Source organism: Squalius cephalus (genome assembly GCF_949319135.1).
Source record: "Squalius cephalus genome assembly, chromosome: 5".
NCBI classification, from domain to species: domain Eukaryota; kingdom Metazoa; phylum Chordata; class Actinopteri; order Cypriniformes; family Leuciscidae; genus Squalius; species Squalius cephalus.
The window spans coordinates 48473279-48480382 of record NC_137126.1 but is presented as its reverse complement, the minus strand read 5'-3'; positions in this window follow the sequence as shown (position 1 = coordinate 48480382).

The following is a 7104-nucleotide window of genomic DNA, read 5'->3' as shown; positions in this document are numbered from 1 at the left end:
ATTTATAACATTTTAAAAAATGGTATGAATTATTTAAGAAAGTTTTGCTTTTGTGTGATTTCAAGTATTTTAAGTTAATATTGCATGCTGTTCTTTGAATATCTACAGTGAAAGTGATATTTTATTTGAAATTATTTTATATATTTCAGTATTTATAAGCTTTATATATTTAAGTCAGATTTTAATTGCAGTGAAATTACTTGATTTGTTTTCAGCTTTTTTGAATTTGAATAAATGCAAAGCGAGTGAAAACCCTGATAAAGGCTGAACGAGTGTCATTGCTGTTTTGTGTTATTTTGATGGTTATTATAAACCTGCTCAAGTCATGATAAATGATTAATACACTAGATTTTATTTTCCCTAAGGATTTTATTCCTGTAACTCATACAGTACAGACTGTTTAAAAGGAGCTTGACAGTAATAAACAGGAAAATAACTCAAATATGAGTCGAATTCAAATTCTGCTGTAAATGAACAGCCGATGTCGAACACACCTTCAGTGTCAGTGTGAGAGGGGGAGTGGCCAGCTGTGCTCACTCAGTGTGAGAGGGGGAGTGGCCAGCTGTGCTCACTCAGTGTCAGTGTGAGAGGGGGAGTGGCCAGCTGTGCTCACTCAGTGTGAGAGGGGGAGTGGCCAGCTGTGCTCACTCAGTGTCAGTGTGAGAGGGGGAGTGGCCAGCTGTGCTCACTCAGTGTCAGTGTGAGAGGGGGAGTGGCCAGCTGTGCTCACTCAGTGTCAGTGTGAGAGGGGGAGGGGCCAGCTGTGCTCACTCAGTGTGAGAGGGGGAGGGGCCAGCTGTGCTCACTCAGTGTGAGAGGGGGAGGGGCCAGCTGTGCTCACTCAGTGTGAGAGGGGGAGGGGCCAGCTGTGCTCACTCAGTGTGAGAGGGGGAGGGGCCAGCTGTGCTCACTCAAGTGTCAGTGTGAGAGGGGGAGGGGCCAGCTGTGCTCGCTCAGTGTCAGTGTGAGAGGGGGAGGGGCCAGCTGTGCTCACTCAAGTGTCAGTGTGAGAGGGGGAGGGGCCAGCTGTGCTCACTCAGTGTCAGTGTGAGGGGGAGTGGCCAGCTGTGCTCACTCAGTGTCAGTGTGAGAGGGGGAGTGGCCAGCTGTGCTCACTCAGTGTGAGAGGGGGAGGGGCCAGCTGTGCTCACTCAGTGTCAGTGTGAGAGGGGGAGTGGCCAGCTGTGCTCACTCAGTGTGAGAGGGGGAGGGGCCAGCTGTGCTCACTCAGTGTCAGTGTGAGAGGGGGAGGGGCCAGCTGTGCTCACTCAGTGTCAGTGTGAGAGGGGGAGTGGCCAGCTGTGCTCACTCAGTGTCAGTGTGAGAGGGGGAGTGGCCAGCTGTGCTCACTCAGTGTGAGAGGGGGAGGGGCCAGCTGTGCTCACTCAGTGTGAGAGGGGGAGTGGCCAGCTGTGCTCACTCAGTGTGAGAGGGGGAGGGGCCAGCTGTGCTCACTCAGTGTGAGAGGGGGAGTGGCCAGCTGTGCTCACTCAGTGTCAGTGTGAGAGGGGGAGTGGCCAGCTGTGCTCACTCAGTGTGTGTGTGAGAGGGGGAGTGGCCAGCTGTGCTCACTCAGTGTCAGTGTGAGAGGGGGAGTGGCCAGCTGTGCTCACTCAGTGTCAGTGTGAGAGGGGGAGTGGCCAGCTGTGCTCACTCAGTGTCAGTGTGAGAGGGGGAGGGGCCAGCTGTGCTCACTCAGTGTCAGTGTGAGAGGGGGAGTGGCCAGCTGTGCTCACTCAGTGTCAGTGGCTAGAGTGGCAAAAGCCAAAGTGTGCTTCTTTTACCAATATATATTTAACGATATCTTTTGCATTTCTAATCCAAACAATGCCAAACTTGGCACTGCACTTACTCGTGCCCGTAGCAAGACACCTGTCAAGTTTGAAATCCATTGGACTAACGGTTCGAGAAATATGCTAATAACAGACAGACAGACGTTCCTGTAATTTATAGATAGATTCTGCCTCCAGTCATCTGCTTCCTTCACATTATTTTATTTCCCTGATTTACAATCCTCTCAATATAATTCTTATTTTTCACATTCAGAGAATTAAACCAGCACAACAATGAAAAGAATTATAGCGACTCAATACAGGATCTGTAGAACATTCACATCGTTTTATTCACATTAAATGACCTTAGTTTCCGCAAACAATACAATCTTTGCTGCCCCCTCTTACAAAAAGCATAAGTATTTGGGGAAAAAGTCAATTTGTTATCTAAGACAGTACCCAAATACTTGTACTGTTCAACACTCTGAATACCCTGCGATGAGGTGTTCAACTACAAGATCGTCCATAAAAATCTCTGTTACGTCAACATTTCTTATTTCTGGGTCATCTCCATCCGTTACATTCAAAGCATGCAGATAGTCTTTAATATATACCATTTCTGGGGATTCATCAGAAGAATTCATAATCATTTGTTCTCCATTTCCAATATTTATTACAAGATATTAATGTTGAGGTAGCTGTGTTAAACTATTTAATGAACTGTAAGCTTAAAGAAAGTTAAAAGTTTTTTTAGGCCCATCCTGGATTAACTAATGAGACACAAATAGATGCAGTGTCTTTATGTAAAGTCAAATCTTTAGTTTGAAGTAAGTCATGTTATATGTGCAGTCAATTCTTTGTGGAGCCATCCTAAGGCCTAGATGATGCAGTCAGCGGAGATGTGCCGAGGAGGACCATTTCCCCTTGGCACGGTGGGGTCGTGACCTGCAAAACACACAAACATTCAATTCAATTCAATTCAAATTTAATTGTATAGCGCTTTTCACAATACATATTGCTTCAAAGCAGCTTTACAGAAAGTGCATTTCAGAAATGTACATAGAAAAATACAGTTAGTTAATCATGTATTAATTTAGGGCAAAACATATCACCAGCGTCGAGTCGTCTCTTCACGGGTGTTGGGGCATCTGAAGTCTCCATGAGAGGCTGGATACAAACTGGAGCTGACGAACTCTATTTACCTCGGGACTAGCGTCCCGAGATAACAACAGAAAAGCAGATGGGAAATAATTAGCATAGCTGCTGTTCATAATATTAATGCATTCGATCTGATTCTAAAATGTAAGTATTATGTGAATGCTTGGCTAAAGAGATGCGTCTTTAATCTAGTTTTAATATTTCACACATTTTAAGCATTTTTGAAGAACCAAACTCCTATTCAATACATCATACAAATATATAAATACTTTATTACAACACTGTTACGTGACATCACTCACTGTTAGGATGTTGTGACATTACAAGGCTATTTCAGTGACACACTCCACAAGATAATATATCTTGGATATCTCAGCCCAAAAGTGACTGAAACCTTCCGTTCGTCTCAGTATTATAAGGCTGATCTGAACAACAAAAGATTTAAAAAAAAAAGTAATTACTCAACGAGTTAGTAATTCGGTTGCCCGTTCCTGATTTTAATGTACAAAGCAGCAGTCAGTACACTATATTATATACACTTTGAAGTATTATATATATTGCAGTACATCATATTAGCTAAGAACTGAACAAAAAAAAGCTAAATTTGTCTGGCCCACCTCTGGGCCTCATATCCTTCAATTCTGGCCCAGTTCTTGCTGGGTCCTCGGCCCAAAACTGGCCCACACACTGAAAACGGACAGGCCCAGATGTTGCTTACACCCTGTAAAATGACTCTTACTTAATGATATGTCCCAATAGTGTTTACATGATAATCTACAATCTTCTTTAAAACATGTTTTGATCGAAACTGTAATCACTGATGTTTATGTCAGAACTCGACAGACAGAAGGAAACGAGGCAAAAGTTTGGTGTATCCAGAAAGAGCAACATACTTGTTTGTCATCTGATTTTCGCATTCCTTCATGGACAATGCCATGGGAGCCCGATGCCAGTTTCTTTCCCACTTCATGAAGAGAGTAAAAGGATCCTTAAAAACACACAACAGCACGAGACTGAACTGCTTATGACTAAACACACCTGTGTAGATCAGGCGAGGAACCAACCAGTGTGAAGATTACAAATAAAATCAGGAAACAGATTATCATCTTCAGATTTTTAAGCAGTTAATGTCAAATCATATTTATGACCGAAAGTAATAACAAAAAGAATAGAGCATAGAAAATAACAGATGGTAGAAATAACATGAACCAACGAAATAATGACTCATCTAAACTGGAGAGATCTGGCACAGGCAGCAACTCTTGATCCTGGAGGAACCTGGGACACACCGAGACTCCAGATCTTCTAGACCTGGCCTGGCACACACACCAACTCAGGAGGATCTGCAGGATCTCCGGTGTTTGCTTGATCCTGGAGGGACCTGGAACACACAGAGACTCCCGCGGGCCGGGTTGGGCCGATATTTCCCGCCACTATCCTCGGGCCGGGCCCTTGATCAAGCATTTGTGTTTTTCTAATCATTACTTTATTAGCCTAATTGGCTGGGGAGAAAGCTATGCCATAATCAGAAATATTATATATATATATTAGGGGTGGAACGGTACATGTATTCGTATTGAATCGAAACGGTACGGGCGTCACGGTTTGGTGCATATTTACACAGAGAATACACGGTATAAAAATAAATAAAACTTGCGTGCAAATTGATTAATGTAATGCGGAACTACTGCTAGCTGTCTCACATCTCCAAGGTCTGATAAATCACATCACATAGAGACTCTTTCACCTTGTCAAGTGTATTTTAACTGTGAGGTGCCCACACTTGAAAAGGACCAGACTTGGGATTTCACTCAGAATAATATTTATTTTTATCAGTTGATGTAGCAATGTAGTAGGATCAGATGTAACAGGTGAAAAACCTTTAAATAAATAAAAGAAAAAATAAATCACAAAACATTTTAAATAAACAGGTATTTTCCCAACACAGGAAAGGTCAAATGCATTTTACAGGCAACACAGCTTGGTCTTTTACTCTGCATGTTACAAGCAGCACTATACCAATCTAAGCATTTGGTCTTCTCAGTTATCAGTATCTCTTTAAACCATGCAGTAATAATTACTTTCAAACTTAACCTGTAACATTAACACATTTACCACATTAAATACCAAACAGACAAAACAAACAAAGGATTCAAACGAGAGTGTGAAACAAGAGTCCACGTGAGCTTACCGATAGCCCGTCATAATCAAAAAGTCCCAGTTCCTCACAGTGAATGAGTTTGTGCTTCTGCCGACCTCTTTGTTCGTCGCACACCAGTCAAATGACTAATGCGCGTATTTGAAACACTGAATTAGGCGCGAGCTTCTAATTTCCCCAATTCAATTCACCTGGTTGAGCCTGCACCAGAGTGCAGGGGAGGCGGTATGAAGGAAAAAGAAATGACGGGTACACGGAAGACAGCCACACCTCCACCAGGTTAGCGCGACAACCTAGCTATCATCACATAGAGACTGTGTCTGTTCCCCGAATTTGGAAATCCAAAAAACGTTTCAACCCATCTAAGGTTAAAAATGTAATTGATGTTCAACAAATAAAAAACAGCTATAATACAGCTGAGCAAATGATAAAGCTTGGGTTGCTGAATATTCGATCCCTTACTTCAAAAGCACTTATTGTTAATGATATGATTACTGACTATAATCTAGATGTGCTGTGTTTGACAGAAACCTGGCTAAAACCAAACGATTACATTACTTTAAATGAGTCCACCCTGCAAGATTACTGTTATAAACATGAACCTCGTCTGAAACGCAAAGGGGGAGGTGTCGCTGTAATTTATAGTAATATTTTCAGACACAGTTGCTCCGTTGCACTTAAAGAAGATTAAAGAAAATAGTCCAACGCCGTGGTACAACGAGCACACTCAGGCCCTTAAGAGAGCAGCCCGAAAAATGGAGCGCAACTGGAAGAAAAGAAAACTAGAGGTATTTCGCATTTCATGGAAAGAGAGCACGATTGCATACAGAGAGGCTTTAAAAGCTGCTAGATCTGCTTATTTTTCAACCCTATTAGAAGAAAATAAACAAAACCCTAGGTATTTATTTGAAACAGTAGCTAAACTATCGAAAAAGAAAGCTTCAAGCCCAGAAATTTCCAAGCAACACAGCAGTAATGACTTTATGAACTTCTTCACTTATAAGTTTGATAATATCAGGGACAAAATTATAACTATGCAACCGTCTACTACAGTATCGCATCAGCGAGTGCATTGTAGTCCCCCTAAGGAAAATTCGATTAATTTATTGCAATAGAAGAGGAAGAATTCACTAAACTCATTAAATCATCTAAACCGACATGTTAGACCCTATACTGACTAAGCAACTGAAAGAGATGCTTCCAGAGGTCATATCCTCTTCTTACTATCATTAATCCATCTTAGTCTCTAGGATATGTACCAAAAACCTTTAAGCCGGCTATGATTAAACTACTTGTTAAATAAACACAACTGGATCCTACAAAGTTAGTCAATTACAGGCCGATCTCGAATCTACCCTTTCTGTCAAAGATACTAGAAAAGGCAGTATCTTCACTAGTATTTTCCTTTTTAGAAAGAAATTATATCTGCGAGGATTTTCAGTCAGGATTTAGACCGTACCATAGTACAGAGACAGCTCAGTAGTCTTTGTGTTCACTCAATGGCTGGCTGTCGAAGTGGGTCTGCAAAATAATATAAAATTCATAGACAATTGGAAAAGTTTTTGGGGCAGACCTGACCTGTTGAAAAGAGATGGTATTCATAATGGTATTCAATTACTGTAGAGCTTTTCTGACGAAATGTTCCATGTTCTTTGCTCTGCAACCTCAGACTTTCAATAAGGAGGAATCGAAGATAGCCTTCGTCTTGACGCTACTCTCGGGACGGGTGGCTCTGTGGGGAACGGCGGTGTGGGATAACCAACATCTCTCCTGTTCCTCGTTCCAGGCACTCTCGGAGGAGATGAGACGGGTCTTTGGGCAGTGGCGGGAAGAGAGGCAGCGCATCAACTTGCCGATCTCCGTCAAGGTGATCGCTCGGTTTCTGATTACTCTATTGACTTCCGAACCTTAGCCGCCAAGTGCCACTGGAACGAGGAGGCGCAGTGGGACATGTTCCTGCATGGGCTGGCTGACCACATCCAGAAGGAGATTTTTTACCCTGGACCTGCCCGCTAA